Source organism: Leucopleurus acutus, assembly GCF_964270905.1.
Source record: "Leucopleurus acutus genome assembly, chromosome: 10".
Taxonomy (NCBI): domain Eukaryota; kingdom Metazoa; phylum Chordata; class Mammalia; order Artiodactyla; family Delphinidae; genus Leucopleurus; species Leucopleurus acutus.
Window position 1 is genome coordinate 28,233,924 of NC_139153.1, and position 12,619 is coordinate 28,246,542.

At 44.5% G+C, this 12,619-nt stretch overlaps 1 protein-coding gene across 2 annotated transcripts in view; it reads right to left on the bottom strand.

Moving 5' to 3' along the window:
- PTPRG (protein tyrosine phosphatase receptor type G) overlaps positions 1 to 12,619 on the bottom strand; it is a 736,510-nt gene that overhangs the window by 292,104 nt on the left and 431,787 nt on the right. The gene's annotated exons all lie outside the window — the stretch shown is intronic.

Below are 12,619 nucleotides of genomic sequence, written 5' to 3' on the forward strand. Positions count from 1 at the left end.
GCACGGTGTTCACAGGAGCGTTTTATTGGAATGTAGCATTTTATTGGAACGTAGAAAAACAGACATTCAATCAAGCTTTTCTGTTTAGTTTTGGTTTTATTCATTTACTATTAATTAGGAATGAGTGGAAATCACTTGAACTTGGTTTTGGAAAATTTAAAAATGCCCACTTGATTTGGATGTAAATTCCAGTTGAGATTCTCGCTGCCAGTCTCTCAGGTGGCCGCAAGTCAAGGGGCTTGTTTATCTTACTATGAAATTCCCAAATGCTCATCACAGTGTCTGCGTCTCAGTGAACACAGAGGAAGGCACTGGTCTGGGACAGGGTGAGAGTGGGGCGGAGGAGAGGAACCTGGCAACCTCATAACCCTTGGGTCTGGGCACTGGAGAACCCTCTAGTGAATGAACTGGCAGAGAAATGCAGCACTTAATTCTCAGGGCTCCTGCTTTCGTTCATGAATGAAACTGATAATCTCAATCTAAAATTCCCAAGGGCACACCTTTTAACTCTGCTACAGTAATTGCTCATGTACATATTAACAGCTCTCAAAAACCTGGACCTCATTGACTAATTGGAACAATCTGTCTTGTAGCTGTAATGATTCTTAATATAAGAGCTCCACTCTGGAAGAACAGACCTTAAAAAGATCATTCTTCTGAGTGGCACGACTCACCCTCAGCCTCGCAGCATGAGGCAACAGAATGAATGTGTTTGTTTGGGAGTAACTAATTTATCTGCGTCTTTCACATCCTTAATACAAGAGGTAGTTTGAGGGGAGGATCTGCTTCTTTAAATGTCCTTTTTATGAGTGAATTGTAACTTTTTATTCTTGGGGATTAGACTCCCTTACCCTTTGAACCACTGAGAGGACAAGATGAAGATTCAATACGAGGATGCTGGTTTCTTCATACATATTACTGCTCACCCTTTTATGGGACCATATCCAGCAGTAGCCTAGATGCAGCAGTGAACATGACGGACAGACCCCTCTCTCCTCCAGAAGCTTACATGCAGCGTACATGGGTGGGGGAGGGGGAGTAAGTTAATAAACAAGTAAACAGGGCTTCCCTGGTGGCACAGTGGTTAAGAATCTGCCTGCCAGGCTCCCCTTATGGCGCAGTGGTTGAGAGTCCGCCTGCCGATGCAGGGGACACGGGTTCGTGCCCCGGTCCGGGAAGATCACACATGCCATGGAGCGGCTGGACCCATGAGCCATGGCCACTGAGCCTGCGCATCCGGAGCCTGTGCTCCGCAACGGGAGAGGCCACAACAGTGAGAGGATCTCACACTGCACGTACTGCAAAAAAAAAAAAAAAAAAAAAAAAAAAAGAATCTGCCTGCCAATGCAGGGGACAGGGGTTTGAGCCCTGGGCCAGGAAGATCCTACATGCCGCGGAGCAGCTAAGCCCGTGCGCCACAACTACTGAGCCTGAGCTCTCTAGAGCCTGCGAGCCACAACTACTGAGCCCGTGAGCCACAACTGCTGAAGCTCACGTGCCTAGAGCCCGTGCTCCACAACAAGAGAAGCCACCGCAAAGAGTAGCCACTGCAATGGGAAGTCCGCGCACCGCAACTAAGAGCAGCCCCCTGCTCACCGCAACTAGAGAAAGTCCACGTGCAGCAACGAAGACCCAACACGGCCAAAAATAAATAAATAAATTTATTAAAAAATAAACAAGTAAATCAATAAGCAATTTCAAAAAGTGATAGGTGCTGTGAAGAAAATGAAAGTGGGTAACAGGAAAGAAAGTGGCTGAGTTGGGAGGGGAGAGAGCGTGCAACTGATAACGGGTAGGATCAGGGAAGGAATGAGCTACGAGAAGCGATAAACAGGGAGAGAATATTCTGGACTGAGGAAACAGTCAGTTAAAATGGGGGGGGGGGTCGGGGAGTAGGAGCCAGATCAAGTAGGGCTCTGCAAGGCGAGGCCGGATTTTGAAATTTGTTCAACATGGGATCAGAAACCGGTGGAGGATTTTTTTTTTGCGGTACGCAGGCCTCTCACTGTTGTGGCCCCTCCCGTTGTGGAGCACAGGCTCAGTGGCCATGGCTCACGGGCCCAGCCGGTCTGCAGCATGTGGGATCCTCCTGGACCGGGGCACGAACCCGTGTCCCCTGCATCGGCAGGCGGACTCTCAACCACTGTGCCACCAGGGAAGCCGCTGGTGGAGGATTTTAAAGAAAACAATGTAATGCAATTCAAGTGTTTACAAGAAAACTTTGGTTACTGGATAAGGAGTGGACTGTTGCAGCGGCAAGATGGACCTGTTAAGAAATTATAACACTGGTCAAAGTCAGAGACGGTGATGGCTTAAACCTGGGTGGAAATAGTGGAAAGGAAAGTAAACGGATGGATTAAGGATCTGCTGCCTCACGGAAGGAGAGGATTCACACATAATAATAATGGGAATACTGAATAAGCTATCAGAATGTTCCAGTCCTGCTGAGAGCACTTTACATCTATTAACTCAAATGAAGCCTTCCAAAATGGGCTTTGTTTTTATCATTGTCATGTTTAATCATTTCCCCACGCTACATTCTCCCCTAGTGTATAACATATAGTATGTAATCAAAACTGGTATATAATACCTATTACACAAGTACAATTTGAAGATGACATAGAGATTTAAAAGAATTTTTAAAAACTGAATGAAATGCGATGAAATACTACAGACTGTTCAGTGACCCACAATTTTTCTCTCCTCAAATTGTTTTTTTTCCTAACCAAGAAATACAAATTTTCTAAGATAACGTCAATATCATACTTCGTCTCGATTGATACCCTCTTCCCTCAAAACAACCAGAATTCAACCTCTTCCCACTGCCCCCATCTCTGGCACATGCCAACATCATCTCTCTTGAAATATTATAATCATCTTCTGACGTCTGTTCTCCACGTGCAAGTGCAGCCAGAAGGATCCTTGTAAAATATAAGCCAGATAGCGCCGCTCCTCTACTGAGAACATTCCAAGGGCTTCCCATCTGGCCTAGAGTAAAAACTACAGAGCTTCCCATGGTCCACAGGCCTCATATCATCGGAACCTTGACTATTTTGCTGACTTCGTTCCTATCACTCTGCCCTTGCCTGCTCAAGCAGGAGAGGCAGGCTTTGGCCTCAGGGCCCTAGCACCTGCTGAAATAAAGGTCCCTTGAGGCCAGGGCACATTCTGTCCCATGCAGAGAAGGCTCTGTTCATCAACTGAACAAGCAAACACTGTCGATAACTTAGAAACTAAGGCAGAGTGTAAGGAAGTCATTGGAACATTTATATAGACGGCATCCAGACCCAGAAAAGGACTCTCTGTGGAACTACCTGACACTGCCTGTCCCCGCGTATTCATTCTCTTCGTCATGAGTCCCGCAGGAGATACAAATAAGAAGAGTTCCATGGTCACCTGAGTTGGGGAGACTCCAGTTAAATGAAAATTATGCAGGTTTCTCTACTGGAATATTTCTCAAGAGTTTTACTGTATTGGCTTATTGTCAATCTATAAGAGGAAGACATATCATGCAGCATTTCCTAAATATATCTGACGACAGATCACTTTTTACACAGAGCATTGAGACCCACTAACAAGAACCTGGAAAACAGACTAAGGGCATATGTTTCTAAGGGCGTTACCTACGTATAGTTACGATATTGCAGCCCACACTTACGCTGCCAGAAAATAAATATAAATAAATAAAGTGAGGAAAAAAGAGAAAGAAAAAAGAAGACAGAGATAGAGACAGGCAAATTCAAAGGCAGAGTCAGGCTGAGAAATGTCAGAAGATCATGGGATGGGTTTTCTTTCACTCAGAGCCTTCCTTGATCAGAGAATGGTGAACGATGAAGCGTCAATTAAGAAGATGCCCTGCACACTGAACTTTTTATAAACCAACGCAGTAAAGGTTTTAATAGGGAAATTCAAAAATCAAAGTTCTATCTGTATAGAAACAGCTGGAATTTAGAAGTTATTTTACTATTAACCCAAGTGTCTTTCATGTATTAACCTGAGTTGTTTTTACAGCCTTGTCTTCTAAGATATCCTCAAACATTTAAGAGATAAAATTTTATTTTTTTTTAACTAAAATAGGGTTTTGGTAACTTTGCCCAGCTGGTCTCCGTATATCGCAGGAAATGTACCCAGAGGAATATCTGTGCTGCACACAGCGCCAGGCCATACAGTCCGGAGACGGAAGGCTTAGGAATCCATTCCCATCCCATTAAAGTGGGGCACTATGAAATTCTACGCCGGGGATTTAAAGGCGAGAGAGGAAATAGACTTCCTTTCAATCTTGACTTCTTTCTATTCCTTATAAATCTTTCCAACTGTCCTTTCTGAGTGACGTCGGCACTACAGAACTTCTTAAAGGCTTTAGATTTAAGATGGCTTGAAACCTTCCTGCTCAAATTTTGACAGGACAAAAGAAAAGTGGAGGTGTGGGGTGTCTTTCTGAGCCAGATGCCCATAAATCCTCTTGACCCGAACTTACAATACATCTGATCTGGCCGCCTGAGGTCCATCCCTGCCCTCGGCACAAAGGCCTCCCTAACCAGCTCTATGTGGCTTCCCCAGCCTGCAAATGGATCCTGAGAAGAACAGTGTTCAAGGCCCCAGGAACGCACGTTGTGTAAATAAATAACGGGAAACAACCTGAAAGCTTATAAAGGAAAAAGAGAAAACCTGTATCACATCCAGGGGAAGGCTTTCAACAACCAAGTCAGACTCCAATATAAAAGTCAACTACTGATTACCTTTTTTTCTGCTGGAAGAGAAAAAGTGTAAAAATCACCACAGATTCAGCATAAAGACTCCTCTGAGAGAATTTCTGTTAGTCTTCTGGCTGGTTTATTATCTCAATTTCGTCATTGAGGTCTGGAACCCTTAAGTCTGGCACGTTTCGGGTACGGTAGCCACGGCTGTATGTGGGTCCTGAGCCTCTGAAATGCGGCCGGTCTGACTCGGGATGTGCTCTACGTGTAAAAGGCACACCGATTTCAAAGACGGTACAAACAAAAATGTAAACTATCTCAGTCATAACTTTTCAGCTTGATTACATGTTGAAATAGAAAATTTTAATGTATTTGGGTAAAAATAATAGATGATTAAAATCGTAACAGTGATTATTATTGTATGATATAAATTGTATAGAATAAAATGAATTATTAAAATCACGTCTTTCTTTTTACCTCTCGTAAGGTGGCTAACCGAAAATTTTAAATTACCATGTATGGCTCGCATTCTATTTCCTATCAGACAGCGTTGCTCTTGACATGATAAAAAATAGACTGAAGTGGTCAAGGCAGATAAAATGTGTAGTATTTGCTACAGGTATCTCTACCCACAGAGCTGATGGCATTTTCTGTTCCCTTTACTTCTCCTCTTTGGATGTTTTACTACTGGTTCAGCCATCTTTGAACATTTGAAGCCCTTTGATTCTTTTTCCCCCCCCTCTCCTGTTACACAATAAACAGTGGTTAAGATTACAACAAAAGGGCTTCCCTGGTGGCGCAGGGGTTGAGAGTCCGCCTGCCGATGCAGGGGACATGGGTTCGTGCCCCGGTCCGGGAAGACCCCACGTGCCGCGGAGCGGCTGGGCCCGTGAGCCGTGGCCGCTGAGCCTGCGCGTCCGGAGCCTGTGCTCCGCAACGGGAGAGGCCACAACACTGAGAGGCCTGCGTACCGCAAAAAAAGATTACAACAAAATTATTTCTACTGCATTGGTCAGTCTAAAACCAACCTATACTGATGACAAGAAAAACAATGAAATAACTTATCAAATAAAATGAATGATTTTGGAGACAGAGGAACCCAGATTCTGGAGTACTAGTAGTAAACCTCAGCTGAGCCACTCAGCGTCCCTGAAGCTCAGTCGTGCCATCTGTAAGCAGGGTACAGTAAGAGCACCTCTTTCATAAGGCTGGTGAGATCTGAAACATTCCAGACATACGAAAAGCTTATTAAATGGTGTCTACAGTATCACGTTACAATCACAACCACCAGTGAGACAGGCTGGGACCTGGGACCCTTTACTGCAGTGCTTGCTCCGGGACAAACGTCTCCTCAAGCAACAAAATACAAAGAAACGATAAGGGTCTAGAAAATGACTTCATGCATGCAGCAGTCCCAGTCGGGGCAATTATGAACGATAAGATACCAAAGGGCCAAAACCCAACTGCCATTTCTGAGATGCAAGAGCAAAAGCAGGGTATTGCATATGAACCCTGCACCACCGAGGGGGCAGGCAGACCACCAACGCCACCCCTCCAGCCCCCCACCCTCACCCCATTTAAGGAACCAGCCTGACCTCCTAGGGCTCCCTCAGCACCAGTCCCGGTAAAGGCTTGCCTGAATTACTCACGTGGCCTCTTATCAATTTCTATTCATTCAAGAGTCCAAGGACCCGAGTCGGTAACACCAGCCCCATCCTCCAACACCACCACGGCCCCCCTAAGCCTGCTTTTTGGTTATACAAGCCCCGCCCCCCACGGGGTCTTCAAGTTTCTATATTGAGAATACCTCCAATTTAACCAAGTTTCTTTTCAGAGAGTGTCATCTGCTCATCTGAGATTCTCAGTACGATCCAATCAGTTACCAGCACCCCACATGTTGGTGACACACCATCAAACAGTCCTGAGTCAAGTTCACATCTCAGGATGACTGTGTGTGACGAGAACTGTCAGACATCACGAAGGGACCAAGGCTGCTTCCGCCTCACAAAACCCGCTCTCTGGCTTTGTACAATCAGGCATGCACTTCTCCACTGAGCACACTCTAAGTACTGGGGCCTACTCAAATGTTCTTCTTCTTCTTCTTCTTCTTTTTTTTTTTGTGGTATGCGGGCCTCTCACTGTTGTGGCCTCTCCCGTTGCGGAGCACAGGCTCCGGACGCGCAGGCTCAGCGGCCATGGCTCGTGGGCCCAGCCGCTCCGCGGCATGTGGGATCTTCCTGGACTGGGGCACGAACCCGTGTCCCCTGCATAAGCAGGTGGACTCTCAACCACTGCGCCACCAGGGAAGCCCTCAAAGTTATTTTTAATAGAAAAAGTCTCAATCTTCCTTCAATGACAATGACTCCCTTCAATTAGTTTTCTCTAATGACAAAGCAAGATAGTATTGAGTTCAGAGACACCAAACAATTGTTTTGTGAACAAGCCTTCTTGGTTTTATAGTTTTCAAAATAATGGAAATCCAGATCATGATTGGTGTTCTCTGAAAACATTTATTAGAACAGGACTCCATTTCTTACAAGGAATATGGGTTAAAGGAGGAAAGGAGAAAGTTATGAACCTCATTTCCAAAAGAGTGATGGTGCTAACAACTTACACTGGTCACGTGAGTTTGGAAAAACACTGATTTAAATACAGTCAAACAGATTTCCTCAATGGAGGACTTCTAAAAGCCTTTGGTATGCCGATGCATAAAGTAAATCTTCAAGAAGGCATTTCACATGGCAACCTTTATTTCCAGCAGAAAAGCGGGGATACACGAACGAGCGCCAGGCAAACTGCACTCATCCCCCTCAGTCCTGTTGTAGAATGTCACTCCACTGAAGCCAGGACTTAATGTGGCAGCTCGATCCCTAGCTGGACTGGTCCACATCTGAGTTGCGCAGTACCTGCCATGCTTGCGTGAGTGGAGAGAGGGTGACACGGGGTGAGGCCTCTGCGTGTGTCACAAGTGCATAAGCTCACCCGGGACAGGGAAGGCAGATGCAGGTCACCTGGACATAACCTAGGGGTCCAGTGCAAGACAACCATCTAACCGGAATGTGACAGAAGCACTGGAAGAACCAAGATCCAGTTCACAAAATGAAAAGCAAATCATTAGTCTGACTCTAGGTAGGAAGGTAGGGGCTGGACAGACAGGAGGGAATACAGAGCAGGTGGAAGTAACATACCCACAGACGTGGATACTGAAGGCAACTGCAGGCTCAAACAGAATGTTCAGTGGGAACCGATCACGGAACAAGTTCAGCCTAACAGTAGCAGCTTCTTGTCCCCTGGACAAACCTTAACTTGGACTAAGAATGTTGTACAATACCAGGACAGAGCAGAGAGCAGGGTGAGAGGAGTACCCAGACATATCCAGCCCAGCGGGGAGACAAATAATTCAGTGTGCTTGTGTCATGGGTGGTCATAACCTACGCTCTTTGGAACATAAACAAGCAGTGCCACGCTATGGACCCAGTTTTTAAAACACAGGTGTTCTGTTATTATTGATATTTATGGTGCAAAAACTAATTCAGCAGTAAAATCTGATGTGAAGAGATGTGAAGTTACGTTGAATATTGATATTTCCCCTAGTGTGAATATTCATCCGCATGCTGCAGAAATATGAATGCATTCAAGGGGTATAGGCCCAGACCCCACTATGTGTCCTCTGTAAATATAAATGGCATATGCACCATCATGCCTTTCTAAAAAAGATTCCGAATTCTAAAACATCTGGCCTCAAGGGTCTCAGCTAAGGGACTGCAGCAGACCTGTACCATATGGTAGCGTGTGCATGGTATATATTAGGAAAAATGTATTTTCTTCTACTCACTTGCTAAGATGCTCTAAACTGAGCTGAAATGAACCAGCTGTGAGTTTCACTGGAAAGGGCACACACAATTAATTTGGATCATTTAAGCTTACTGAAGACTTCAACTCATAAAGCACCAGTAAGTCTGAATCAACAACTCCTGGATCTCTTACTGTAATAAACAAGATTTTAATTACCTCAGACAACAAGCATGCAATGAACCTCTACCTTAATGGAGCTCTCAGAGGGTTTTATCTGGAGGTTTCTCTATGCACTACCTCCAACTTCAGTTATCAGTGGAAATACCGAATGATTCAATTCCTGTTAGTGTTACATGAACCCTTATTTAAAACAGGGAATAAGTGTGGGGTAGGGAGAATATTTAGGATAGGGTAGTAGCCGTCACAGATAACTGTGGTTGGACAGATAATACAAAGAGGAGTGGCCACAGAAGAACTCAAACAGGACTACTATTTTAATCACAGGAATATTTTGAGCCTTTTGACTTTAAGGATGCTTAATCACATCTGCAAAGTCCCTTTTGCCATGTAAAGTAATAAATACATTCACAATTTTCAGGAATTAGTGAGTGGACGTTTTTTGGGGGAGGGGTATTATCCTACCTATCAAAATCCCCATTGATCTCTCTTTACTCCTTAAATGTACCAAGTATCACCTGTCTCAGGGCCTTTGCACACCCCTGTTCTAGGGGCAGGCTCCAATTAATCTTTTCCCTCTTAATAAGTATCTGTCTCCACCAAGGTCTTCTGTCTCATGACAAAACGTCCCTCTCCTTCAGAGACTATATCACAACTGATATTACACAGTTGTTTATGGGACTCTTCGGTCAGTTTCTGTGTCATGACTAGAGTATAAATATCTTGAGGGTGGGACTCTCTTTCCTCTTCAGCTTTGTAACCCAGCACCCACATGACAGAAGGCACTCAAGAAAAATTTGCTGCTAGACAAGAGATAAAGCTGAATAAATAGGAGGTGAGTGCCTCTGAGGATCCAAAGTGGGTCTAGTCTTCTAGCCTCGTCATCTGATTCCACCTTTCTTTTCTAATTTTAACTGAGCTATAAAGAACGCTGCTATTTAAAGACTTTTGTTTCGTTTTCACAAGGACATTTATTTTTCTACTAGACTGGATGTTGTGGGGTTTTTTTGGCGGCATGCTGGCCTCTCACTGCCGCGGCCTCTCCCGCTGCAGAGCACAGGCTCCGGATGCGGAGGCTCAGCGGCCATGGCTCACGGGCCCAGCCGCTCCGCGGCATGTGGGATCTTCCCGGACCGGGGCATGAACCCGTGTCCCCTGCATCGGCAGGCGGACTCTCAACCACTGCGCCACCAGGGAAGCCCTAGACTGGATGTTTTTAAGTATAGGAACTACAAGGCTGAGTCCAGGATTTCAGCCAGGAAAGTGTGGAGACGTTTAATTTCTCAAAGTGTACAAAGTTGTTGTAGATGACCTCAAAGAATTCCTGGGAAGCAGCAAAACCTACAAAGTTGGGTTTGTTGCAATTTACCCTCAGGGAGCAGATCCAGAGTCTTGTGGGGCATATGCTTAAAATTCAACCTGCAGAATTGGAGCACCGAGGGAGCTGGTAAATACCCAAGGTCATGACTTAATCCCAAATGGAATCTAAAGAAACCAGGACCAGCAATGCTCTGACCCATAAAGCAAGGTACATTTCCTCTCCAAAAGCTGCAAGAGGGGGCTTCCCTGGGGGCGCAGTGGTTGAGAGTCCGCCTGCCGATGCAGGGGACACGGGTTCGTGCCCCGGTCCGGGAGGATCCCACATGCCGCGGGGCGGCTGGGCCCGTGAGCCATGGCCGCTGAGCCTGCGCGTCCGGAGCCTGTGCTCCGCAACGGGAGAGGCCGCAACAGCGAGAGGCCCGCGTACCGCAAAAAAAAAAAAAAAAAAAAAAAAAAAAAAGCTGCAAGAGGATGGAACAACTTTGCCCTAAGTCTTCTTTATTTAAATCTACTTCAAATGATGCCACATGAGTAAAGGAAGGCTGGATTCCACTAAACATACTGCGTTCTCTACCCTAGAGTCTCCCAATAGTGACATGTTGGCTGGATAATTCTTTGTGGTGGGGCTGTCCTATGAACTGGGATGTTGCAGCATCCCTGGCCTCTATCCACTAGATGCTGGTAGCATATCAATGCCCACAACAGTGACAACCAGAAACGTCCCCCAAAAACACGTAATGTCCTCTGAGGGGGAGGATACTGTCTCTAGTTGAGAACCAATGCTGTATTCTACCAATCCCATCCCAATCTTCCACAATGACTCTTCTCTGACTCTGTATAAAATAAATAATGTCCCCAACGCTGATAAATTACTACATGGTACATTATAATTTTCTCACTTTCATTTTAATTTCTTGAAAAGCACTGTAGCTATGTGGAAAGACATAAACCAAGTCTGAGATGTTCGAACAGTGTAAAAATCTCAGGGAGAGCCGGTGTTAATAAAGAACTCAAATAAAACAATCTAACATATCACAGACATGTTTTCTGCAAAAGTGAGCAACTTTTCTGTGCATGTTTTATAGTTCAGTTTGCTCCCGTTACCTTTAATCTCTGAAATTCAAGTTCCTCCAAATACAACCACTAAGTAATTTAACATGTTTATCACATTAGAAAAGAAAAACAAGCTATGAACCAGATGGGCTTCAATGAAGCACCCAATTAACAGAGGCAGCCTTACCATGTGACATGACTTAGAAGAAATAAATTCGAATAGCTTGGTCAAAAATAAGTCTGGGCATTGTAGCTCCCATTTGTAATTAGTTTCTGAATGTCATGGCCATCTTTGAGTAAAAAACAAAATGCATTTAAAGTAATACGTTTTCAAAAGAATATGCATCTAGTCTGTTCATTTTTCCAGACTCAAATAGGAGGAGACAGGCTTTAGGGACTGTGATTAGGAATGAGGCAGAAGTTCCCAGTTCCTTCCTCCAGAGTGTTTCTTTTCCAAGGCAGCGGCCAAATTAAGTTTTCAAACTTCCAAGCACAGGTCTTTTGTCCGGAACAACATTAACTAAACAAATGGCAACCCATTTCTAGAATAAAGAAGTTTTAGAGCAAAGCTAGCTAGGCACAAATTCTCCCTTCAGCGACACTGCCAATGCGAACTGGCCAGCAGGAACAAAAGAGAAACCCCAAACTTAAAAAATCTGATCAACTTGGCTTCTAGGAATCAAGTTTTCCAAGTACAAATCAAGTTAAGATTTTTAAGAAATGATTCATTCAACATAAAAGGAGAAAGAGAGCGCATTAAGTAGAAACTTTAATGTGACTAGGACAGGAAGTCCCAAGGAGAGAGGAATCCTAATATGGGAAGAATACTTGATACTGTGAATTTGTCAGCTCAAAACAAGAAAAAAATATGCAGCACTTTCTCAGCATGGTGATCTCTGGTTTCTCAGGCAATCATGGATAAGAAACAAATCGATATGTGAATATAAGCATCTATAAACAAAGAAATACTATTAATTTTCTCCTCTTAAAGGGATTTTTCACCTAAGGTTCAAGGTTGTCTAAAGGATCCATGAACGGGCTTGAGGAGTGAGGGTGAGTGATGAAACCCTACAGATTCTGCCCAAATCTGTGTGTACATACATGTACTTTTCTCTATGGAGGAGGATTGAAAGTATTCATCAGATGACCCAAGTAGGTCATGACTTACTAAAGTCACAGAACACTAAGAGCTGTCACTCCATGTTGGAGTACAGCCACAGGTTTGGGTACAAACCCTCTCAGTTCTACAAATCTGTAAAGCTTACCACGTGGGCACCCAAACAATCAACAAATATGTCTGTCCCAAGGAAAGAATATTCACATCCTGATCATGATTAAAGGTACAAAAATAAGGTTAGCAATGGAACAGATGTGTTGTCCCCACCAAAGATTAAAAACGGAGTTTGGAAACAAGCTCCCTGCCTCAGTCGCCAAAAAGATACACATGGCCTACTGCACTACCCGTTCTTCACGGATCTTTGAGAAAACTGACTCAGAGGAGGTAAAATGTCAATCCCGCCAAGTTAACGGCGAGTCATACGACCAATGGCCACAGCCTCCTTCGCAACAGCGTGGAC